Source organism: Antechinus flavipes, chromosome 4 (assembly GCF_016432865.1).
Source record: "Antechinus flavipes isolate AdamAnt ecotype Samford, QLD, Australia chromosome 4, AdamAnt_v2, whole genome shotgun sequence".
Taxonomy (NCBI): domain Eukaryota; kingdom Metazoa; phylum Chordata; class Mammalia; order Dasyuromorphia; family Dasyuridae; genus Antechinus; species Antechinus flavipes.
The window spans coordinates 462631090-462657680 of NC_067401.1; positions in this window are offsets into that span (position 1 = coordinate 462631090).

Consider the following 26591-nt stretch of genomic DNA (forward strand, 5'->3'; position numbering starts at 1 on the left):
AAATAAGGGTCTAGGAGCCTGGAGAATAATGGTGAGAAAGAACCAAAGACCACCTTCAGTGACTCTGTTCTGTCAGCACCAGAGCCTGGGACTGGGTTTGAGGATAGGGCAGAGTCAGGGACTCCTGGCCTCCAGATGAAGTGCAGGCTGGGCGAGGCCTTTGGAAGTCTCTGGTTCCAATGGAGGGGAGGAAATACAAACAAGTGCTAAGAGTCTATAAAGACTCGCAGTCCTAACAGTGAAATGATGAGCATTGATTAAAATGCTTTTTTGGCCAGATATTAAAAAGAAAAAGTAAACTTTGTGACTGCACTGGGCTCCAGCCCTGGCCTCCGAGGCTCCAGGGCTTGGTTTATGACTGCCAGATGAGCAGGAGGATCTCTGGTTTTCTGAGAGCCCTTAACTTGGTGTAATTATTTGGGGAATTTGTTCTTTTCTCCAAGATTAATTGCAGATGAAACATTTCAGCTTTCGGGAAATTCTCCCATGACTGATTCATCAAGGACTGGGATTCTGACCGGGTTATTCTTCTCCTGCTGCCTATTTCTCCCGGGTCAATGGCAGCAGAGCCCGGCTTTATGAAGGTCTCCCAAAAACTCATCTGGCTGAGAAATACATCTTGTTGTTGGCTACCGATCCAATATCATATGTACCTAATTCAATTCCATGCAAGGGAACCCTGTCAAACTGCCTACTATGTGCTGGGAACAAGTCTGTTTCATATATATATATATATATATATATATATATATATATATGTGCGTTTATGAAGATATATTTACACACAATTGTACACACACAAATATATGTATGTATTCATAATCACATATTTATATATACAAATCCTACTGGAAAATCAGCCCTTGAGGAAAAGGGTGTTTTGTTCTTGTCTTTGTATCATCAGGGTTGGAATAATCCTTGACACATACCAAGTGTAAGCTCACAGGAAATGTAGTGGATAGGATACTGCTCTTCGAATCAGGAAGTCCTGAGATCAAATGCTGCCACAGTCACTTAATTACTATGTAATCCTGAACAAATCAAACCCTTTTTTTAGCCTCACTTTCCTCATTTATAAAACAGCAGGATGAGAATAACACCTAACTTTCAAAGGGATGTTGTGAAGAACAAAGGAAATTTTAAAAGATTTTTTGAACTTTAAAGTACTATCTATATATTTCATTTTAATTCAGTTTAATTCAACAAAACATTATCAGGTGTCTGCTATGTGAAAGAAACAGTGTCCCAGTTTCTCTCCCCTGTCTAAAATGAGCTTTATCTGCTGCCTTTCCCCTATATTCAAGTTAATTCAACAAATCTTTATAAAACACCTACTATGCATAAGTTTCTGAGTAATATAGAGGCAAAAATAAAATCTCTGCCCTAGGACAGATGAAGCAGCTGACAACAAGACCAACAAGTCAGAAGGTATCAGTTCAAATCCTAAGTCTCTTCTTTTCATCCTGTGTGATTTGTTTGACCTAATCACAAGTCTATAATTATTTGAGGGAGAATAATACAGAACAACTAGCTGGGGCAGTGGTTAGAGCTCTGGGCTTGGAGAAGACTTGTCATCCTGAATTTAAATCAGATATGTACTAGTTATGTGACTCTGAGCAAGTCATTTAACCCAGTTTGCCTCAGTTTCCTGCCCTGTAAAATGAGGTGGAAAAGGAAATGGCAAATCATTACAACATCTCTGCCAAGAAAACCCCAAATGGGGTCATGGAGAGTTGGACATGACTGAATAACAAGCGAATTTACAGGACAGCTTTCCCAATGAGCAGGATTTAGGGCATGCTTGACAATCAACATACATCAAGAGAGTTTGGACTGATAATCTTACTCATTGAAAGTTGGACAAGATTTCACCTCTCTGAGCCTCAGTTTCTTCATCTGTAAAAGAGGAGTTAGGGCTAGATGATCTCTAAAGTCCCCTCCTGTTCTAAACCTGTGACCACCTAGCCAAATGGTTATATGGTAAATATAATGTAAATATAGTTAAATAAACAAATGTACTGGAGGGAAGGAAAAATCTGGCCAAAGTGACACAAAGACTCTGAGGAGGGAGAGTTGAGATCAGTGATGGCTTCACAGAGGAGCTGATATCTGAGCTGGGCCTGGAAGGAAGAAATGTGATGAGGAAGGGGAACATTTGAGGCATGAGGATAAATCAGTGGAAGGAACTGGGAATGTCTGGTTTGAAGAACGGAAGATTTGGGGGAGGCTCAAGGAGCCATTGGAGCTGTCTTCAACCATTTGAAGGGGAAGTTTCTTGGAAAAGTCATTAGATGTGTTGTGTTTGGTCTCGGAAAGTAGAATTAGGAGAAACGAGGTGGTTGCAAGAGGAAAATTTGGGTTTCTTGTCAAGGAAATCAGTGTAACCATGACAGCTGCCCTCAAGTCACCTCAGGAGATAAGACACTCTCCCTCATCGGGGGTCTTCAAGCAACAGCTGGAGTTCCAGCCAGGTAGGCTGTGCTGGGGATTTTAGTGGTCCTCTGAGGTCCTTCAGACTCTGATATTCTAAGATGCCGTGCCTCTGTACTTGAGATGCTGTGTGGTTGAATCGGTTCCAGGCAAAACTTTTTTTATGGCAACATTATTCTTGGCAGAGATTACATAGACTATCTTGGTAGCTTCCATTGCTTAAAAATCCCTGTCAGGGCTCAGGGGCCTAAAGGTCGGACACGGTATCTCAATCAATCATGAGTACAAGAACAATGCTGTTCATCGGCTTCCTGGTAAGAAAAAAAAAATAAGAGAAGAGGCAGCTCTGCCAACTTTTCAATTTCATATTAGCCTCTCCCCTTGGCCCTACTCATGTTCAAGGCAAATCTGGGCAAGATTTCCAAACCACTAATATTATGGTGCTCTGACACATCTGCTAATATTTGGAAGAATGTAATAAACAGTTGTGTAAATGGAATAAAGTAGAATAAAATAAAATATTGCAATTGCCCGCCCGTTGCCGAGCCAAGTCGTGATTGCAGATTGGCAGAGGGAAAGCTTTCAGATCTCACAGAAACAGATCACTAGTGAGCTAGCATCCAGGCGGTGGAGTGAAAAGTTTGCTGGCTTTGAACTGAGACAAGAGTTTAAGATCCAGTTCTGATGTGCGGCTACAGATCAGTCATCACCTCCCAGAGTCTTAGTTTGCTCATCCATAAAATGGGAAAGACACTGCCAATGTGACAGTTGTTTTCTCGTTGTTTTACGAAGGCTACCTGTAATAGATTTCTCAACAAGGGTGTGAGGAAATGTCTGGATAAGCTTGATTGTGCTAAAGGAAGGAAGGATGGCTACTACATGTGATTACTAAGACTTGGGAAGCCATCTTTGGAGATTGTATGTAGTAGTGGGGAAGAATATTTGAAATCAGAAGGTCTGGACCTGAATCCTAGCTCTGAGACTAGATACTAATGCCTTCCTGTTGAGATTATCTTCAATTTATCAAGTGAAAATATATTTATGTTGTTTGTAAATAGCTGCTTGCATATGTCTCCTCCAATGGATTGTAAACTTTAGAGAGAAACTATTCTTTTGTCCCGTTTTGTATCCCCAGGACTTAATACAGTGCCTGGAATATAGAATGTGCCTGATAAATGCTTGTTGACTTTACTCTATGATCTTGAATAATATACTTGCTTCAGTTTTCTTATCTGTATAATAGGTCCGTTAAACAGAATAATGTTGACTCCAATTCTGATTCAGATCCTATTCTAGTTGGGCAGTCAGGCTTAGTAACTCACTTTCAAGCTATCAGGCAGCTCATTTCCAAAATATATAGAGAATTGACTCAAATGCATAAGAATTCAAGCCATTCTCCAATTGGTAAATGGTCAAAGGAGATGAACAGAATTTTCAGAGGAAGAAATTGGGGAAGGCATGGGGATCCATCGGAAGGTGCACACTGTGGTCTAGGCTTGGAGAACAATTCAGGAGTGTCAGCATGGACTCGGACCAACCCCACCACATTTAAAGTAATGACAGGGCATCGCAGGGAGTGAGCCAGGATTTAAATCTGGACATCCTAAGGCAGCTAAGTGACACTGTAAATGGTGAACCCTGAACCTGGAATCAGGAAGTCCTGAGGTCAGACCCAATCTCAGACACTTGCTAGTTGTGCAACCCTGGACAAGTCATTCAACCTGCTTGCCTCAGTGTCCTTATTTGTAACATGAGGATAATAAAAGCACCTGTTTCCCAGGATTTTCATTAGGATCAAATGTGCTAATATCTGCAAAGAACTTAGCATAGTGCCTGGCCACAAGTAGATGTCATATAGCTGCTAACTGTTATTATTTTTATCGGTATTGTTGGGGATGGTGGTATTATTACTGTGGTTATTATTAGTATTGTGATTCTTGTTGTTATTGTTATATGCCTTCAAATAGAGATCTCCATCCAAAGAAGTCACCCATCCACTCTCTAACGCTGTCTTCTCCCTCTCCCCCAATCCTTATGAAGGAACTTAAACACAATAGCTCACGTTTATTTAAGTGCTTTAAAGTTGGCAAAGAATGTTGATGTCATTCAAGTGAAATTTCTCAATTTCCTTTGCTAAACTGTCAAAAGATTTTCCTAAAATTCAGATATACTCATGTCACACACTCTCCTATTCCTACTCATTAAACTCCAGTGGCTCCCTATTACCTCCAAGAATAAATAGAAACCTCTCTGTTTGGCATTCCAGGCTCTTTGTAATCTGCCCCCTTCTATCTTACTCTTACAACTCACTCGCCTCCATGATTTTAGAACACGGCTACATTGCCCTACTAGTAGTCCTTCATATATGGCATTCACCACTCTGGTCTTTGCACAGGTGGTGTCCATTGCCTAGAATGCTGTCTCCACAGCCTTGCCTCTTGGGTTCCTTGGCTTTCTTCATGGTTCTGCTCAAACTCTCCTGCTACAAGAAGCCTTTCCTTGGTCCTTCCTGCTTCCAATTTTAGAGCAAAGTAATGATTTTAGACTGAACTCCGTAGATTCCACTATCAGTCCCAAGATGGCGCACTGCTGAGCAGAGAGGCTGATCTTTTCAGCAGAAGATCTTGTTGAGGGATGTGGGAGAGCTCAGCAGATGGAAGAGCTCACTAAAAATGAAGGAGACACAAAAATTTCCTCTTGGCTCTGTGACTGTCTAGTCTTCTCCCAGTTTTGTCTCTAATTAGCCCCTATCCCGGCTGCAGCAGCAGAAGCCACAGGCTCGTCCTTCACATAATTTGTCAAGGATGCTTAAGGTTATTGGCATAATGAAAGCTTTAGAAAAACATGATGAATGTGGCTTTGGGGTGATCAGCTCTTGCCAAATGAGGGGCAGGGACTTTCCAAGCAGAGTGAGAGCTGTCTGAGAGGGCCCGCTGCCTGTGGTCTCCTAGGATTGGCTGCCTGTTCCACTCTCATAGAATTCCCTCCCTATTCCCTTCCTCAGATGGATGGTGGGAGTGGGGAAAGCAAGTCATGGGTCCCAGACTAAAGACTCAGGAGAAGCAGTCATTGAGTTTGAAATCAGGAAGGGCTTAAATCCCATCTGTGGTGCTCAGTGGTTATGTGACCTTAGGATGAGTCCCTTCATCTCCAGGAACCTTAATTATCTCATCTGTAAAATGTATTTCCAAATTGAAGTCTACAATATTATGATCTGTCAAATTCCAGCTAAAAGAAAAATGACAGTATAAAATCCATTACATCTGGAGAGAAAGGGCTGGATCGGACTCCTACCTCGGACACTAGCAGCTGACGCTGGGCAAATTACTCAGCCCTTGTCTATCTCAGTTAACGAAAGGCATGGTGGAGGAGTCTGCATAATTTAATGAAGCTGTGAGCTATTCCATGTAGGGTTATCCAAATGGGTCATAATGGAGAGTTCTGAAAAAGGGTGATCCACCGGAGAAGGAAATAGCAAACCATTCTAGTATCTTTGCCAAAATACCCATGGATGGTACTAAAATGATAAAAGATATGACACTGGAAAATGAGCCCCTTAGGTCAAAACGTGCTCAAAGCACGGCTGAGGAAGAAAGGGGGACGACTACAAATAGCTGCAGAAAGTAGCTGGGCCAAAGACAAAAGGAAGCTCAGCCGCGGATGTGTCCGATGATGAAAGGAAAAGCTGATGCTGTAAAAATCAATATTGCAAGGAACCTGGAATATAAGATCTGTGAAGCAAGCTGGATGTAGCCAAACAGGAGATGGAAAAATTCAACATTAATATCTTGGGTGTCAGTGAACTTAAATGGAGGGGAATAGGTGAATTTAATTCAGGTGATCATCACACATACAGCTGCGGGCAAGAATCCCTTAAAAGAAAGGTAGTAGTCCAAATAGTCTATAAAAGGGTAGGGAAAGCATTACTGTGATATATATATATATAATCTTTAAAATCACATCATTATATTTGTCTGAATCTAAGGTAGACTATTAAAGTCACAGTATACAAGTCTACGTTCCAACAACAGAAGTCAAAGTTGGACCATTTTATGAAGACCTACAATATCTTCTATAAATTACACCCCTCAAAAAGTTGCATTCATCATGGGGGATTGGAATTGGAATGTTAAAGTAGGGAATCAAAAGATAAATGGAAAATCAGGCAAATTTGGCCTTGGAGTACAAAATGAAGCATGATATAAACTAAACGTTTTGTCAAGATAACTCGCTGGCCGCAGCAAATACCCAAAAGGCAACCCTACACATGCCCATCAATACCAAAATCAGATTGATTATGTCCTTTGCCACCAATGGTGGAAAAGCTCTTCACAATCAGTAAAAACAAGACCTGAAGCTGAATGTAGATCAGATCACAAGCTTCTTATTGCAAAACTTACATTAAACAAAAGAAAGTAGGGATAGGTATGACCTAAATAATATCCCTTATGAATATGAAGTGGAAGTGATGAATAAATTTAAGGGTTAGATTTGACAGAGCACCTGAAGGATTATGGGCAGAGGTTCACAATATTACACAAGAGGCAGCAACAAAAACATTTCAAAGAAAAAGAGCAAGAAAGCAAAATGACTGTCTGCTGAAGCTTTACAAAAGATGAGGAAAGAAGGAAAGTGAAAGGTGAAAGAGGAAGAAAGAGTTACTCAAATCAATGAAGAATTCTGGAGACAAGCAATGAGAGATAAGAAGTTTACTTGAATTAATAATGCAAAAAGTAGAAGAAAACAATAGAATGTGAAAGATGATATCTCTTCAAGAAAATTATAAGTACCAAGGGGATATTTCATGCAAGAATTAACACCATGATAAAATGATAGGGACTGAAGAGAAGCAGAAGAAATTAAGAAAGATGATAAGAATATGCAGAAGAACTATATAAAAAAATCTTAACATCAGCAGCAACCATGATGATGTGATTACTGATTTAAAACTGGACATCTTAAAGAATGGAACCATAGGAAGCATTTCTAATAATAAGTTTAGTAGAGGTAATGGGATTCCAGCAGGAAATTTTAAAAAGTCAACAACAGCCATTGGATTTGGAAAATATCAGTTTAAAACCCTATCCTAAAGAAAGGCAATACCAAGGAATATTCAGATTAATAAATAATTATTCTCATTTCACCACTAGCAGGGCTATTCTTAAAATTCTGTAAGGTAGGCATTAGTAATATATGAATTAAAAATTACCAGAGAGGCAGACTGGTTTTCAAAGAACCAGAGGAACTAGCGACCAAATTGCCAACATTTGCTTGATTATGGGGAAAGCAAGGGAGTTTCAGAAAAACCTCTACATCTGTTTCTTTGACTATCAAAGCCTTTGACATTGTAGGTCACAAGAAAATACGATAAGTCCTCAAAAAGATGGGATTACCAGGTCACTTTACTTGTCTCCTGAGAAACCTGCATGTATGTTTAGAAGCAACATGGAACAACTGATTGGTTTAATATTGGGAAACGTATGATGAGGCTATATATATAACATATACATACATATATGCATGTATTTGTGTATATGTTTGTGTGTGCTCACTAAACCCATAATTATTTAATACCACGGTTAAAACATTGCACAAAACATTCAAGCAAATAATTATAATGCAAGCCATAGCATGACAATGTAATTCACTGAACTACTGATGCTAAATTATACAAAATTAAATCATTTTAATTTAAGCTTTTAGTTTATATATGTTGGTCAGTTTAAATATTATGGCACTCTAGATATATTCACACAATCTTCACAGCCAAATATTAAATGCCTACAAAGCAACATAGCATTGTTAAATAAGCAAAAAAAAAAATTGAAACCAATTACACATGATTAAAATTACTTCCCACATTCACATCTACTATATTCTCTCTCCATTTGACATAAGTGATGATTAATTTTCTCTGTCTTGTAATATTGATTTATAGATGTTTAGGTTCTTTTATTAGATTTAGGAGATATGTTATCTTTCTGTTAATATCTTCCTGATATGTTTATTTGTTTATACTTACAGTCTTTGTGTTTTCTTTCTTGAGGCAGAGGACTGTTTTAAAAGTGAAAGGGAGAAGGAAGAAATAGAGGGAGAAGGAGAAATAAGATCTTTTTCCACATGGTTCCAGGTATGTGGAATGGAGCCTTTTCCTCCATGGATTTTGAGTTCTAAGCCTTGGGAGACTTGTAAAAAACAAAGGTGAGGAAGAAAAGACACAGAACTTCTGGGAAAGGAGTAATTTGTTCTTACCTGTTGTATCTGATTTGTTCAAATGTTTGTTTTAAAGAAATGTGACTTTGTAAGGGGTGGTCTGGATTCTTTGTTCTGTGTGTTAACTCAGAAACTCCCCATTGAGCAACTTTGAGCCATCTGGATAAAGTTGCTTTCTTTATTCAGTAGGTTTTCAAATGTCCAGAATTGGCCCTTGAAGTGATGAGGTCTCTGGAGGCTCCAGCCTGCAGAACCAGGGAGCAGGATTCTTTTTATACCAGTCACCTGGAAAATTTGTTTTTCTTCTTTCCAGCCAGCCGAGTGAAAACAATTTTTTTTAATGGAGACGAATAGTCACATGGTTAACATTAGTCCTAAAATCCTTTTTTTAGCTCTTGTCTTGGGTGAGAAACTCAGTTCTTACTGCCTAAGATCTTTAGTAATTTTGTGTTTTTTCCCTTTATTTTCTCCTATTGCTCACTTTTGACTCTTGCTCTTTTTAAATAGTGGTAGAGTGTACACACATGCAAGTTGCTCCAGTTCCCTGTTACTCAGTTCTCTGGCTGACCTCTTTTATGGTATACAGTGTGGCCCTACTGTGTTCTCTTATTGACTTACAAACTTCTGCCAATCCCTCAGTGATGGGAAGGGTATTGGTGCAGAGTGAGTCTCTGTTGCATGCCTGTGGCTTTCATAAAATGACTTTTCATAACATTTTAGAGAAGCTAGATAACACGGTAGTTCAAATGCTGGTCTTGGAGTCAAAAAGACCTGAGTTCAAATCCTTCTTTCTGAATCCAGGCCCAATTCTCTACCCGCTATGTTGCCTAACTGCTTCTGGATTCACTAGGAGGAAATGCTGAGGGAGTATGTTAGGGAATAGAAATCAATAACCTTTTCATCTGTTATTTCACTGAACTGTTACTTCTTTTAAGTTTTTGGTGTCCTAGATCAAGGCTTCTTAAACTTTTTCCACTTGTGACCCCTTTTCACTGGAGAAATTAGGATATAACCTTGGGTATATAAAGTATATAAACTAGGTATACAAATTAAACATTTACAAATAATAAATCATAATTTTGCAATCCCCACGTTCAATTATGAGTTCTCAAATGGCATCTCAAACCACAGCTTAGAAGTTGGGTTCTAGACTATGGAGACAACTGAAACTGCTTATTTCTTGTGTGTAAGTCCTATTTTGAGAAAGGTCAAGAAGATCAGAGAAAGTGTCTAATTGTCTATCTTGTTGGTCATTGACAATGACAATGACATTGACATTGAACTAATCTTTGTGAATTATATATGCCCTCTCCCCTTTCTTTCAGGAGCATTCATAGTTTGTATTCCATAAAACAAAGGTGAGTTTGTTGTGTGCCGGCCTTTGGGCTTATGTAATGGAGAGACCCTTACTAAGCACTCCAGAACAAACATATCCTCTGGTTGCTTGCTTGTCTTCCATGAAGACACCGGGGATTTTCTGTGTAGTGATAAAAAATGTTTTGCTTGTCTTCTGAGCCACAGATGGGATCCATCCTGAAGACCTCTTTGTGCCAGTCTCAAATCACAATGATGAGTCTTCGAGCTTCCTCACACCTGGCTATGAGCTCATTGACCTCCCAGGCAAATCTCTACCTTGTTTGGGTATATTTCCCATCTGTGTCCTCTTCCCTTTGGGATAGAGTCTTTTAGGATCCAAAATGACAGGAGCAGGGCTTCCCTTCCTCAAAGGCCTGATGTGCAGCTGCTGCTCCAAAGAACAAGGTGCCCCTTGTTCAGCTCATCGCTCTAATTTTACCACCGTGCTGCTAAGTCAAGCCTTGACTGATATTAGCTCCCTTAGCCTCTTTTGCCTCCTGACTGGAGTGCTGGAGGGTAAAAGTACCAAATTCCTCTTTTCATCACAGAGGAAAGGAAGTGGACTTTTCAACTCATATCTATATATGGGCAACTCTGGCTGATTTCAGCTCCCCAGAACAAGAGACTCCCACAGTGTGTCCCCTGATCCCCCAATGCTTTTGTAGTGATGTCTCCTCAAATAGATTATGAGCTCTTTGAGAAGGGGATTTTTTTTTAACTAATTTTATCTGCAGTACTTAGCACAGTTCCTGGTGCATACTAAATGCTTGGATTAGATTGACAACAAGGTAGCAGCTTCTGAAGCAGTTAGAGTAGCCACTACAATGGAGACAGAGCAGCCCAAATGGAAGGAATTGCCTGCAAAGAGAGATCTCTGACACTATTCAGACTCTGCTAATAAGTTGTACGCATTCAAAAGCATCCTTGGGCTCCAGCGAGGATCCCTGCTAACACAGGGACAGTCTTCTTCAAAATCTCAGGAGGGCCAGACCATGAAGAAGCCCACACTGACAAAGGGAACAGGCAAAGAGTTAATTCTGATGCCTTGTGTAGGACACTATTATTTCTCTGACATTAAACTTGTATAGTTGAATGGGGCCAGGGCCCAAGGACACATTAGGGAGACCAAGAAGACCAAGTGGATGAACCACATACCCACTCCTAGAGAAGACATTTGGATACGGGGTCATTTGAGGCTGCTCTCTAACTCAGAAGGCAGAAATTGGTGTCTGAACTCCCTAAGGATAATTGAGTTTGATGAATGTCTTTTATGCTAATAAGCCACTGCTCAATAATTTATTCCCTCTTACAAGAGATGATAGTTATAATAAACTAATGTATTAATGAGACTTTGACATATATTTCTTTGGAAATTTTTCAGCCCAAGGAGGAAACCCAACTTAGCAATACAGAAGTTGCCTCTTGGAAGACTGAGCAAGTTTCTTACCTCGAATGCCTCCCTCCACTTCTCCCTCACAACTTTCCAGATCCTGCAGTCCAGAGATTCATACTATTTGAGGGGAATGTAATGAACTTCTTTGGCAGTCTGAAGAAAGCTATGGATCTTCCTCAGAATACGGTCTGTTAATGCATAAAATGCATGTAACTACAGAGTAGATCAAAGGTTAATGAAAATATTTTTCCCATCCTAATTTATGAACTCCCTGAAATCTATCCAGGAATCCTCAACTAAGAACCTTAACCTTGGTCATCAAAGATCTTTGCCTCTTCAGAATTCCCCTAGTACTGAAGGAATAAAATGAGTATTTCATGAAGCCATACATATGAATAATCTCTCTTCCATTTGGATTTTACACAGTATCCTTCATGGAACCTTTGTGATTTTTTTTTAAAATTTTTTTATTCAGATACTTTTCAGTCATGTCTGACTCTTTGTGACTTCACTTGGGTTTTCTTGGCAAAAATACTAGAGTGGTTTGCTATTTCCTTCTTCAACTCGTTTTATAGATGAGGAAACTAAGAAAAATAGGGTAAAGTGACTTGCCCAGAGCCACAAACTAGTAAATGGCCGAGGTTGGATTTGAACTCAGGGAGATGAGTCTTTTTGATTTCAGGCTTGGCACTCTATCTACTATATCATCTATCTGGTCCTCATGGAACCTTTCATTTCTTCTAACTAGCTCCTAGTTGAATAGAAACTCCTCTTGAGCAGGAGCAATTTCATTTTTGCTTTTGTATCCCCAGGACCCATGACAGTTCCTCACACCTATTAGGCTGTTAATTAATGTTTTTAGATCTCATTTTAATGATCAGAGAATTGTGGAATGGAATGATGATTGTGGTTGAATTTGTCAAGAAATCTTTTTATGATATTAGCATTTCCATGAAGGAGTCCTTGTTGGAAAGCTAAAGTTGAACCTTCTATAGGAAGCCTATCTGAGTCCTTATGAATCTTAGTGCCTTCCCTCTAAGACCACCCCCAATCTAGTCTGTAAAGATATTTTTTATAGTCATTTACATGGTATTTCCCCATTAGACTGTGAGCTTCCTGAGGGCAGGGACCTTCTCTTGCCATTCTTTGCCTCCTCAGTGCTTAGTATAGTGCCACACACATAGTAGGTGCTTAATAAATGCTAGTTGATTGACTGATAGATTTATAGCCTGCACCCAAAATTACTTTAGGTTTATTTGCATCTATACTATACACACACATATATCCATATTTACTCCCCATAAAACATGAGTTTCTTGCAGGGAAGGATTGTTTCATTTGAAGTGTTTGCATTTCCAATGTGTAATAGTATTGGGCACATAATAATAGATGTAGAAGTGTGAAGATGAGAGACAGAATAATACAAAATCATATGAGAAATAGAAAGAAGGCATTGTGGGAAGTAATTGGTAATAATGCTTGATTAGAGGTACCCATCCCTTGGGAAATGCTTCAACAAATTTGGGTATATGAATGGAATAGAGTATTTATGTGCTATAAAAATGATTATGATGAATTCAGATAAGCATTCAAAGATTTATGTGAACTGATGCAAAGTAAAGTAAGTAGAGGCACAATATCCACAGTGACCCCACCAATGGAAATGGGTGACAAAAAATGACACAAATGCTAATAAAACTGACATTATAATGCTCAAACTTTGCCATAAAAATTATGGATTTGTAAATTTAGATTTGAAAGACATATTTGAGGTCTTCTAGGATATTTACAGTTGAGGAAACTGAAATCCTGAGAAATTAAATATCCAAGATCAAAAGATTTGAATTCAAATCTTCTGGCTTTTTCTACTTCACCAAGCCATGAGATAATTGAAAACTTGTTGCATTTGGAGTCTGAAGAGCTAGCTCTTATCAGCTCTGCTACTTACTATCTCTGTGAACTTAACCTCTGTAACTCAGGGCCTCTTCTCTAAATTACAAAGTATACCAGTTGGTTTCCAAAGTCTTTTTCAATTCTAAATTTCCTCATCAATGATCTTCCCCTTGCTTCTCCCAAAACAAGACACACATATACTTTTTTTTTTTTTTGCAGAAGTGGGGAACTATGGGTAAGGAGACTTATATAAAACATCATATAGTTGTGTTTTCCTGAACTGTTTTTTGTTTGTTTGTTTGTTTTTTGCTATTTTATTTTTTCTATAATAGATCATTCTCTGAGAGGGAAGAGATGAAATTAGCACAAGTCAGTGATGTGAAAACAAAGGATTTTAGTGAAAATTGATTTTTTAAAGATGATTGTTAACTTTTGAGAAAACAATTTAACTTATATAAAGATATGAGAAGGCAGATAACAAAAGATTGAGAAATGAGGGGAAAGAGAAGAAGAGAGAAGAGAGAAGAAGTTAGAAGAGGGGCAAGAAATAAAGAGGTTTTTTTTTTCTTTTTTAAACTCGGATCTCTCCTGACTTCCAAGTCTGATGCCTTTGCATTCCACTTACTCTCTGAAAACAAAGGTTGGTAGAAGCTCAGCATTCACAAACAGTTAGTACAAATTAATAATATGTGGGAGCATGTTAGACTAAGCCTGAGCAGATGGATATTTCAACAGGAAAAAAATATTATTCACAAAGGAAAGAATTTAAATGAGCAAGGAAAAGTCAGTTGCCTTCAGCAAATCTCCCTGTGCTAAAACAGCTGTCCAAGGAAATAACCATCTGTACCATTTAAGCATCTGCAACTCAGAAGAACAAACAGGATGAGAAATATGTAGAAAGGAAAGGAGAAATAAGACAGAAAATTTCACCATTCCAGCATGGGTAGCATCAGCAAAAAGTGAAAGGTGAAACAACAACCAATTAGAAATGCACTCCTGGAAATAAAAACACCACCTCTTCTAGATGATCCTGGAGAGTCAATATATAACATAACTATAACCAGATATTTTGGTGCCTGAAACAAGCAGCTGCAATTATCTTTTTTGGGCCTTTTTATTTAATATTTTATTTTTCCCTACTTATATGTAAAATATTTTTAACAATTGTTTGAAAAATTTGAGTTCCATATTCTCTCTTTTCCTCCCTCCCCGATCCCTCTCTTTGAGAATGCAAGCAATTCAAAATAGGTTATACATTTTCATAATAGTCATGTTATTAACCAAAAAATAGACCCTCTCTTCCAAAAATATCAAGAAAAATAAAGCTTAAAAATATGTTTCAATATGCACTCAGAACCATTAGTTCTTTCTCTAAATATGGGTAGCATTTTTCATTGTAACTCCTTCAGTCATCTTGGATCATTGTATAGCTGAGAATAGTCGTGTCATTCACCGCTGATCATCTTACAATATTACTATTACTTTGTACAAGTCACTTGTCAGAGAACATATTGCTCATCATTTCTTATCACACTAATGGTATTCTACAATGAGCAATTCTGATGGATGTGATTTTTTCCGTCAATGAGATGACAGATGTCATTTCCAAAGACCTTGTGATGAAGAGAACCCTTTACACCCAGAGAGAGGATTGTGGGAACTGAGAGTGATTCAGGACATAGCATTTTCACTCTTTTTGTTGTTTGCTTGAATTTTTTCTTATTTATCTTCTGTCCTTTTTGATCTGATTTTTCTTGTGCAGCAAGAGAATAGTCTAAATGTGTTTACACATATTGGATTTAACATATTTTAACATGTATAACATATATTGGATTGCTTGCCCTTTAGGGGAGGGGGCGAGGGGAAGGAGGGGAAAGTCTGAAACATAAGGCTATGCAAGGGTCAATGTTGAAAAATTATCCATGCATATGTTTTGAAAATAAAAAGCTTAAAAAACATTAATAGTATTCTATCATAATCGCAGTTTATTCAGTCGTTCCCCAATTGATGGGCATCCCTTCAATTTTCAATTCTTTGCCCCCAGAAAAGAAATGCTATAAATATTTTTGTATTAAAAAAGAGTGTTATATGTTGTTCTTTGCTTGCATTTTATATTCTTTCTCATTTTTTTCTGGTTTGATTTATTTTTTCTTGTGCAAGATAATTGTATAACTATATGTGCATATATTGGATTTAACATATATTTATACCATGTTTAACATATATTGGACTATTTGCCATCTGGGGGAGGAATGGAAGAACGGGGCAGGGAGGGAATTGGAACACAAGGTTCTGCAAGAGTTAATAATGAAGAATTATCCATGCATGTGTTTTGAAAAATAAAAAAGCTTTAATAAAGAAAAAAAAAACTTGGAAAAAATTTCTCATTTTCCTTTTCTGTCCTATTAACAATCTAATAGATATGTGATAGTGCTTCAGAATGGTTTTAATTCTCATTTCACCAATCAGTAGTGAGCTAGAGGATTTTTTCATATGGCTATAGATAGCTATGATTACTTCATTTGAAAACTCATAGCTTTTGATCCTTTATCAATTGGGGGAAAGACTCAGTAATCTATGTGTTTGGAACATGAGACCTTTATTTGAGAATAATTTTTGCAATTACTCTTGTTAACTATATTCACCCCATTTATTCTATTTTCTCTCTCCTTTCACTCTGTCCTTCCTCAAAAGGACAACAGCTTTTGCTTCTGACAACAGCTTTTCCCAGTCTGCCTTTCACTTATCCCCTTCCCCTCCCACTATCCTGTAGAGTAAGATAGACTTCTGTATCCAATTGAGTGTGTATATTATTCCCTCTTTGAACCAATGTTGATGAGTACTCTTATCCTTTCCTTACTCATTCCCCTTTACATCTGTCCTCTTCCCTTCTACTGTGAAAGCTTTTTCTTGCCTCTTTTATGTCTGGTAATTTACCTTATTATACCTCTCTCTTTCTCTTTCTCCCAGTATGTTCCTCTCTCATCCTTTAACTTTATTCTTTTAGACATCATCTTTTCACATTCAACTAACACCTGTGTCCTCTGTCTATACATATGCCTTCTAACAGTTGTAATAATGGGAAATTTTTTTATGAGTTACAATTCCTATGTAGGAATATAAACATTTTAATCTCATTAAGTGCCTTATGATTTCCCTTTCCTATCTATTTTTTTTATGCTCCCCTAGACTCTTGTATTTGAAAGTCAAGTTTAATATTCAACTCTGGCCATTTCATCAAGAACGCTTGAATATTCTTTACTTTATGGAATGTCAATTTCCCCCCTGAAGAACATAGTTCCTCCTTGACTTGGAAGCTCTGGGTTTTACCTATAATATTCCTGGGAGTTTTCATGTTGGGATCTTTTTCATGAGATGATTGGTGGATTCTTTTGATATTCATTTTACCAATATTTATTTATAAATATCAATACTTATTATATTCTAGAATATCAAGGCAACTTCCCTTGACAATTGCTTGAAAAATGATGTCTAGTTTTTTGTTGTTTTTTTTTTAAATCATAGCTTTCAGGTATTACAGTAATTTTAAAGTTATCTCTCCTGGTTTTGCTATATTGTTTCTTGATTTCTCATAAAGTCATTAGCTTCTATTTGATAAATTCTTATTTTGAAGGTATTATTTTTTTAATTTTCTTTTTTTTTTTACTTTTTATTTTTTCCTATTTGACCAATTCTATTTTTAAGGAGTTTTTTTCTTCTTCAATGAATGTGCCTCTCCATTTGGCTGGCTGTTTTTGTTTGTTTGTTTGTTTGTTTGTAATACCTTCTTATCTTCATTGGGTTTTTTGTACTTACTTGAGCATTTGGCCTAATCTATTCTAAGGTGTTGTTTCCCTCAGAGTTTTTTCTTGCATCTCCTTTACTAAGCTGTTGACTTGTCTTTCATAATTTCTTGCATCATTCTATTTTTTTTTTTGCTTTTTCCTCTACTTCTCTTACTTGATTTTCAAAATCCTTTTTAAATTCTTCCTTTGCTTGAGACCAATATTTTTTTTCTTTGTCAAAAGGTAGGTTTATTTAAGGAAAGAGGTAACAAAAAAAAAAAAAAGAAAAAGAAAAAAAAGAGGTAAATAGGCACCAGAGAAACAAATATGAAACAAAGTTGGGAGAACAGTAGAGTTTTAATTATCAAGAAGAGGAGTTTGGAAGAATACATTAAAGGAATATCCCATAGGCCTAGGTAGAGCCATAGAGAAGTTTAGCAGACTAACCAGAGTTGGCTATAGTAAGGAGAAAGATGTCATTAGAAGGAAGATACTATGAGAGGGGAGAGAGAGGGAGCCTCATAATGGACTTAATCCTGAAAAGAACTTAGCCCTAATAAATATTTTTCCTGGAGACTTTCAATTTGGGAATTTTGACTTTTTCTGAGTATATGTTTTGATTGTCCTTGTCACTATACTAACTTTCTGTGGTCAAAATCTTTTTCTGTTGTTTGCTCATTTTCTCAGGCTATTATTTATCTTTTAACTTTTTGTTAAAATAGGGCTTCATCTTCAGAGTGGAAAGTGTACTGTTTTGTGATTTGTTTTCAGAGCTCCTTCTAGAGAACTGTATCCAAGGTGATATGATCCAAGGTGAGATGTGTTTACTACTCTTTTGGCCTGTGCTCTGATCTGTGAGTGACCACAAGCACTCTTTTCTGCCCTGAAATTGTAAGAAGGATCCTCACTCCACTGTGGTTGCAAGCTCCTCCTCATGCTGGGACTGCCACTCAGGATTGTAAACTGAATTCAAGTATGGGCAAAGCCACCGAATTCTGCCTCAGAACTAGCAATGATACCCCTATAATGTCCTTTTCACTAGTTCTTCAATTCTCTTATTATCTATGATATGAGAGCTGCTGCTGATTCAGTGTCTCCAAGGCCCACTCCTGGTTTGCTAAGACTGAGTCTTCACTGATAAGGACTGTGTTATTCTGCACTTCACTCTCACCCAGTTTTGTCAAACCTTTTCTGCTGCTCTTATAAGTTGTCCTGGGCTGAAAAATTGCTTCACATTGTCTTTTTGTTGTTTTTGCTGCTCTAGAATTTGTTTAGTCATTATTTTATTTGCTAGAATGAATGAAAAATCCATTTTTTCTTGAGAATATATAAGAGCATAAGGAATGAGGCAAGAAATTAATTATCAAAGATGGGCAGTTTACTTTGGATATCTCAAAGGCAGAATGTAGAATCCTTGAAAGTAGGGATCGATTCTCCTTTATGGCTTTGAATCCTCAGCTTCTTGGCCAATAATATAAAGTTGATAAATTTTAGGTGAATTGAATTGAACTCAATTTAATTTAGAAGTGTAAAGGGAAGGGCTAGAGTACCATGAGAGCAAATCCAAGGGGGAAGAGGAGATGGGGCAAGGTTAGAGAATGATGTACAAAAAAGATGTGATTTTTAGAATCAAATAATTTAACTAGAAGGGATCTTAGAATTCAATTTGTCCAACTCATAATTTAAATAGAATTCTGTAAAATATACCCAACAAGTAGACATCCAGCTTCTCCTTGAAGACCGAGTGAGAGTACCTCATACCCTGTGAGGCAGCCCCACCCATTTCCTTTTGGGCTAGTCCCAATTATTAAGAGGCTTTTATTTCTGTAGAGCAAATTTAAATTTAAGACCTGAAAGAGGTCTTGGAAGAAAGGAGAGTACTAGAAAGGAGCTGAAAGATCAGAAAGCATCAAAGACTAGCTCCCTCATTTTCTAGATGATGGAGAGTCAAGCTTGACATGGCACTGACATTAATATTACCATCAAGTTTATTCTGAGCTTTTCCCAGGATGTAGACTGGACCCTCTGTAAATTGATGCTCTTTCTTTTAATGCATCTTGTTTTCCTTAATCAATGCTTTTACCTGGCTGGCAATCAGTCATTATCTGGAAGACTAAAAGCTTTCCGGTACTCATGGCCCCCAGGAATTCTAATTCTGCTTTTTTGGGTTTACAGCTAAGTAACCTTGAAGTATTAAGGTAAAGGAAAATGACTGCAGAGTGCAGGAGATATAAAGAACTAGGTAAAATTTCAACCATGATGCCCAGGGCTGCATAATTCCATGGGACCATCGATTTAGAGTCATAGGAGCCTTAGAGATTATCTACTAGTAACTTCAACTTTCACAGATGAGTAAACTGAGGCCTTGAGAGAAGTGATTTGCACAAATTCATATGGGTAAAAAGTGATAGAATTAAGATTCAAGTGTAGAATCTCTGAATACAAATCCAGCTTTTTTTCCTGAGCAACGCTACCCGGATAAAACAATATCACAGAATCTCGAGGGCCCCTGAGGGGGCATCTAGCTAAACCTGGCCCTGAATGAGTATCTCTTCCATAGCATACCTCAAAAGTAAGCCCAGATTCTGCTCAAAAAAGTCACCACGTCCCAAACCAGCCCACGCCACATATAAATCCCATAGCTTTTGGTCTTAGAGAGAATAAAAAAAGTTACAACTTTGTTTAGTCTTTTTTCCCCTTTAACTCCCTCGGCAGTCAATCTCAGTAGAAAGAAGTACTGGCTTTGGAGACACAGCATAGATGTTCAAACCCTGGCTCTGCCGTTTCCTATCTGTGGGACCTAATTACTTCACACTTCTGGCACTTAGTTATGTGAAGGGTCATAGTGTCTGAGGTCCCTTCCAACTCCAAATCTGTGATCATTTGATGATTCTTCCCTTGCAAGTGCTCTGCAAAGTTGGGTCTAATCTGACCTATGAATTTTGATCTTTGCCTTCATCAATAGGTCTACTTCTCTAATCAGACCATGGTCCATGTTCACCTCAGAGTATTGCATCTTAAGAAGGACAACAGATCTAGAACCATCAAGAAAATGCCAGAGGAAGACCGGATTGATGCAGTAGAGTCATAATGACCCCCAGTGATCGGCAGATCACACTCTCTTACTTTAACGTCCTAAGTTGGCAGTAGAGACAAATTTGTCACAGAGAAGAGTGAGTTTGGAGTGGACACAACAAATGAAGTATATGATGGATATATATTGGCAATAGATTGAAGTATATGAATGGTTGTCGTTTGCAAGGGGGAATAGATTTGAAGCTCCGATGAAACTCCAGAGAAAGTCAGAACCAATGGACAGAAGCTGCATGGAGAAAAATTTTAAATCAAGGAAATGGAGAATAAGTCTTTAATGGGACTTTGATTATGTTTTTCTGTGGAAGACTGGCACCTATGAGAGTGCACTGATAGGACCTCCTGCAGAGTTTAGGCCCCATTCACAATTCACTAGAATGAATAATGTAGTCTCTGCTTCACCCTCTCCTCAAAGATGGGGTGGTGAAGCCTTCCAAAGCTAATCCTTTTTTAAGTTGGGTTTTGAAAATAATTTTACATCATTATAATTTTGGAAGATATGAGTCCTTCTCCCCTCCAAATTGAAGGACTTCTAGTAATAACGACAACAACAAAATTAGCAAAATTAAGTGAAAACACTCAAGGGAGGGGCCACATATGACCATGTAGAGAGCATTTTGTCCCAATAGTCACCCACCTGAAAAAGACAGGAGGGAAATATGTTTCATAGTCTGTTCTATAGCATCATTTATTGTTTCCCCCAATTTGACTACCTTTTGGTGATCATTGTATTGATATCACTGCAGTCATTGTATATATTGATCTTTGAGTGCTGCTGATTTCCAACCCTTGGCAAAAAAGCATGATTACATGTGATTAGTGCTCTTGCAATGATTAGCATGAGTACAAATGTTATTCCAGAAAGAATCTAGAAAATACTGCCAAAGATTATGAAGTCTTAAATATGACAATGGAGGCCTCAGGAGGCCAGGTGCTGTTTCCATCAGCGCTGCTCACTAGAGGCAAGCAATGAACAGAAGAAAAACACATCTCAGAAGGGAACAGCTAGTTAAGATGATGGAGTCTGAGAAAGAAATTTAGATTTCTGAAAAATGGATGAAAATACAGGAATGGCAGACTCTTGGCTGAGGAAGAGTGCACCGAGCAAGAGCTTTCTGCCTTGCAAATCGAATCAAAAGGGCTTTAAACTGAAAAGGAAGGAGAAGAAGCCCCTGCCTATGTACAGCCATCATGTCCATCGTAGAGAAAAAGAATGGCAATTCCCGTGATGAAAGCAGTTCATATGAAACAGAATCTGTGGAGGAGCCACTTGGTAAGCCCCTGATTCTGAAGATCTGTGCACAAAGTCAGGCAATGAGTGTGAGAAATTAGGAATCCTAGTGCCAGAGACAAATTTGCCTCACAGTATTAACTGTACCTTGATGAGATGAGACCCAGGGCTGGAGTATGGCTCTGCAGTCTTTGTTTAAAAGGCCTAGAAGGCATAATTGGTTCTACCAGGGAATTTATAGATTGCTGTTTGCTTGTGTGGTGATCTCACTAAAATATCTAACATCTTACTGTGGACTCTAAGAAATGAGAGACAGACAGACAGAGGCAGATGGAGAGGGGAGAGAGAGAGAGAGAGAGAAAGAGAGAGAGAGAGAGAGAGATACAGAGAGAGAAGGTGGGAAGAGAGAGAGAAAGGGAGAGACAGAGAGATAAAGAAATAAAGAGACAGAGAAAGACAGAGAAACAGAGAGAGAAAGGGAGAGACAAACAGAGGAGAAAGAAAGAGAGGACAGAGAGAGAAACAGAGGAGAAAGAAAGAGAGGGACAAGGATGGGGAAAAGGACCAGAGAGAAAGAGAAAGGGGGAAGGGGGGAAAGAGGGACAGAGGGCAAGAGATAGAGACAAAGAAAGAGGATGATAGAGAGACAGAGACAGATACAGAGAGACAAAGACAGAAACAGAGATAGGAAGATAGAGACAGAGAAACACCAAGAGAAACAGAAAGATAGAGAGAGAAGAAGGGAGGAAGGGAAGGAGGAGGGATATATATAGAGTAAAAAGACAGAAAGAGACAGAGAGACAGTCACAGAGATGTATGGAATAATTTTTGATAATCCTTACATTGAAGAGATAGTGTAGATTTAAAGCCAGAAAGGAGCTTGAAAGGTCATTGAATCTATTTTACACATGAAGAGACGAGGCAGACAGAGACAGATGGAGGGGGGAGAAAGAGAGAGACAGAGAGACATAGAGACACAGAGAGATAGAGACAGAGAGACAGACAGAAAGAGGGGGAGAAAATAGAGAAGCAGAGAGAAAAAAGAGGTAGAGACACACAGAAATACAGAGACAGAGAAAGGCAGACATGCAGAAAGAGAGACAGAGAGATACAGAGAGAGTGAAAAAGAGAGAGAAGGAGAGACAGAGAGAGAAGGAGACAGAGGGGGAAGAGAGAGAGGGACAGGGGCAGGGACCAGAGAGAAAGAGGGAGGAGGGAAAAGGGGACAGAGGGAGAGAGACAGAGACAGATACAGAGAGACAAAGACAGAAACAGAGACAGAGACAAAGAAGAGAGAAGGGAAGGAGGGAAGGAAGAAAGATATAGAGAGACAGAGTTAGAGGACAGAGACAGAGAGACAGTCACAGAGAGATGTACAGAACAATTTCTGATAATCCTTACATTGGAGAGAGATTGTAGATTTAAAGCCAGAAAGGAGCTTGAAAGGTCATTGAATTATTTTACAGATAAGGAGACGAGGCAGGCAGAAATGAAGTGACTTGTCCAGGATCATTCAACTAGCCAGTAAGTGTTTCAAGAAGAATGTGAATGAAGAGAGTCCAGAACTCACATCTAGTGCTCTAGGCACCGTGGTACCCCATAGCTTCTTCAGCTGAGATAACAGAAGTCCTATGATAGGGTAAAGGGACGGCATCTTTAAGTGGTGATGGATCCTCTTTGTGTACCTTTGTCCTTTATACAGCCTCACCACTGGGACTTGTCAGAGAGCAGAGAGGTGTCTGGAGTCCACATGGAAAGGGGCGCCTGCCCAAAGGAGTGGCGAGAGTGGGGGGGATTAGATAAAGATTTAGACTACGTACTTATCAAATTTTCAAAATGACCAACCTGGAAGGTCTGGGGGGTTCTAAATTGGAAAGACTAGAATGTTGGGTGAAATTAAATAAGGTGAGATTTAATAGGGATAGAAACCAAGTCTAGCACTTAGGTTAAAAATATCCCCTTCAAAAATAAGTGTGAGATGAAAGAGTAATGGTGAGATAAGAATTTGTCTGGAAAAGATCTGAGAGAGTGGAGAGTTTGAAGTCTGAAATTGACATTGACCTCTGGCTCTCTTGGCAACTCAGATTCTGAAATAAAAATGAAAAACAAAGAAGCTCTTTTTTCCAAGGAAAGAGGTCTTAGAAAGGAGTTGTTTTTTTTCAATAAAAACTGAAAGGGGTTGTTTCGGAGTCTCCAACGTTTGGTGCTAATAGGATTTTTCCCCCTGAAGGGGGAAAATTGAAGCAAAAGATAAAAATTTGCTCCAAATAGGAACATACTCTAAGTTGTTTAATTCAGTTTCGCCACGGGGAAAGACTGGATGCAGTTCCAGAGTCTGTCCAAGTGTCGATACTTGACAAAATGAACACACACAAGCGAATACTTCGAGACAAATTGGTTGTTTCAGCTTGTTGGTGAACCATTTTTACACAAAAATCTTTACACTCGGTCTTAACTCTGGGTTCATTTTATTGCTTGGGAAATTCATTCCTGCCTTCCATTCAAGAAGGAAAGAAGCCTCAGTACTCTCTGAAATTATAAAGCATTTGTAGGTTTTGCCAATAACAGATGAAATCATCAGTTTGGAGTTAGGTGAAGTCACAAAGGGTGGGGCAAATAGGCAAATGTCCAGATGTAAACTGAGCTTGTAGTCTGAAAAACCTGAGTTCAAATGTGACCTCAGACACTTAGTAGCTGTATGACCTTGTGCAAGTCATTTAACCCTGTTTTCCTCAGTTTCCTCACTTGTAAAATGAGCTGGAGAAGGAAATGGCAAACCACTCCAGTGTCTCTGCCAAGAGAACCCCAGATGGGGTCATGGAGAATTGGATATGACCCAAAGGAATAAATATATTGTTAGAGAAGATTTCTCTCCCTGGAGTTCCCTACACCAGGGAAGTCTTAAGTCCAGACTAAACAATTAATAAGCTGGAAAATGCTCAGAGAAACACGACCAGAATGGAGAATGGCTTGAGGTCTTGCCATATAAGGATGACTTGAGGGAATTGAAGAGGTTGATCCTTGAAAAGAAAAAAAAAAATAGAGTAGCTAATGATAGTTCCTGCTTCCAGGTATCTCCATATTTTTCCCTTGCCAGAGGTGTATATTTGTTCTTTTTGGCCTCCAGAGAACTTGGAATGATGGGTAGAAGCTAGTGATGAGCACAACCTTACCAATGGTTAGTGAGATTCCAAAGTGGAATGGGCTGTCTTGGGAAGGGGGTGATGTCCTTTCATTAGGGCTTATTATCTGTCTATCTATCATCTGTGTGCTATCTATCTGTCTATCTATCATCTATTTGTTTGTCAATGTATCCCAGATCAGTTGTAGGAAGGCTGAATTGGTGGAGACAGACTCTGAGCCCCTTCACAACTTTGAGATTCTCCGATTCCACTAATTGTGCCAAACTTAATTTGTTTCCTTTTTGGACAGGTTGATAGAGAGCTAGACCAGCTCGATACTGTGTTTCTGAAGATTCTTTTGCAAGGACTCTCATGACATCTTTCTAGGAAAAAAGAGAGAAAGAGAGAACTGTGTGCTTCCTCCAGCCATCACTAGTGAACTCAGAACCACTTGAATGACCAGCAGTAACAGTCCATGGAGGGAAATCTCGTCTCCAGTGTTCGACAGCTCTCCCTGTTCAAGCTCTCATAGGGCTCCGTCCTTGGTTCTTTTCTCAATTTATATTAATAGCTTGTATGACACCATAAAACAAAGGACTTCAAATTTGCTCATGATACAAAGCTGGAAAGGGTAGATGATGTGCTCAAGATTAAAACTTGGCTCGAAGGAGATCCGGACAAAGTGAAATAGGAGATGATTCTCCAGGGCAGGGATGTCCTAAAGGATAAAATATAAGGTTCAAAAAATCAGTCGTAAGATTTTGGCATGAGGAGGACACGTCTAGACAGCATCTCATATGAAAAAAAAAGACTTGAGGATTTTAACAGGCTGCAAAATCAATATGAGTCAGGAGGGGGATGTGGCCACTGAAAAGACTGCGATGTTGGGCTGCATTAACAAATGTTTATGAAGCTTGGCAAATGATACATAGAAGTCTGTAAGGGCTGAGGCAGTACGGTACGATGGATAGAGAAATAGCCAGGAAGACCGTGTTTGGGTCTTACTTGGGTCACACATTGACATTGGACAAGTCACGTAAGCTCTCAGTGATCTGGGCAAGTTTCTGGGATCTGAGATCTGGGAAAGTGCATAGGAGTGATAGAATTTCCTCACCTGGAAGTTCCCTGGGCCAGTGAAATCACAGACTCCATCCCCACAATGCCCCAAATGAGCCAGGGGAAAAGAAGCCCTCTGTCCTAGGAACTACTCAGACCCCATTCGGAAGGTTGCTTCCAGGTCTGAGGATTTAGTTTTAGGAGAACCAGACAAGCTGGCGCATCCTCAAAGGAGTGAGGGAACGAATGGACACTGAAAAAAAGTCCAGCGAGGAAACTGTTGAATCCAAACTCAGGAAGTTTAATGAAAAACAGAAGATTTGTGAGTGGTGGGGGTAGGGAGCAGAGCACTCAGGATGATGATTATCTCAGTTCTTGCCTTTGGAAAAGTCGTCCTATTCATCCTATTAAGTTCCAGTGCCTCCATCAGCAAATGGCCTCCAGTGGGTGCTTAATAATTATTTGAATTGAATTAAATCCGAGAAGTTGTTGATACAAATTACAAAAATACAGATCCTGACTTGATCAAAGGACCAACTTAGGGAGACAGTATAGTACAATGGTGCCGGACAGAGAATTCAACTCCCTCCTCCTTCTGCAATGTGTTCTTGGCTGACTGGGGGGACCGCAACCTGCCTGAGTCTCGGAGTCTGCATCTAGCCTCTGAAGTTCCCTCCAGCTCCTTTGATCCCACATGCATCATTTTATACTCTGTGACTCAATGTCCACATATGTCAAATGAAGGGGTCAGGCTAGCTGAGGTCTTTTCTGCTGCTGGGACTCGGTGCTAATGAGTGCTGTTTGAAACAGGAATGGATAGACGAGTTTCAAAGTCATTGGTCTTCAGCCCTTTGTGGTTAGCTCAGGCTCCCATGTTGTTCTCCCTCTAAGGCAGCCATGATTTTCAGGGTTTTCTTTAAAATCTCTGGATTTGAATCTACCCAGATTTAGTAATTCTGGGTAAAACTGGTTGTGTTGAAGCACATTGTTTATACAAATTAGAGGTGATGACAAAAAGA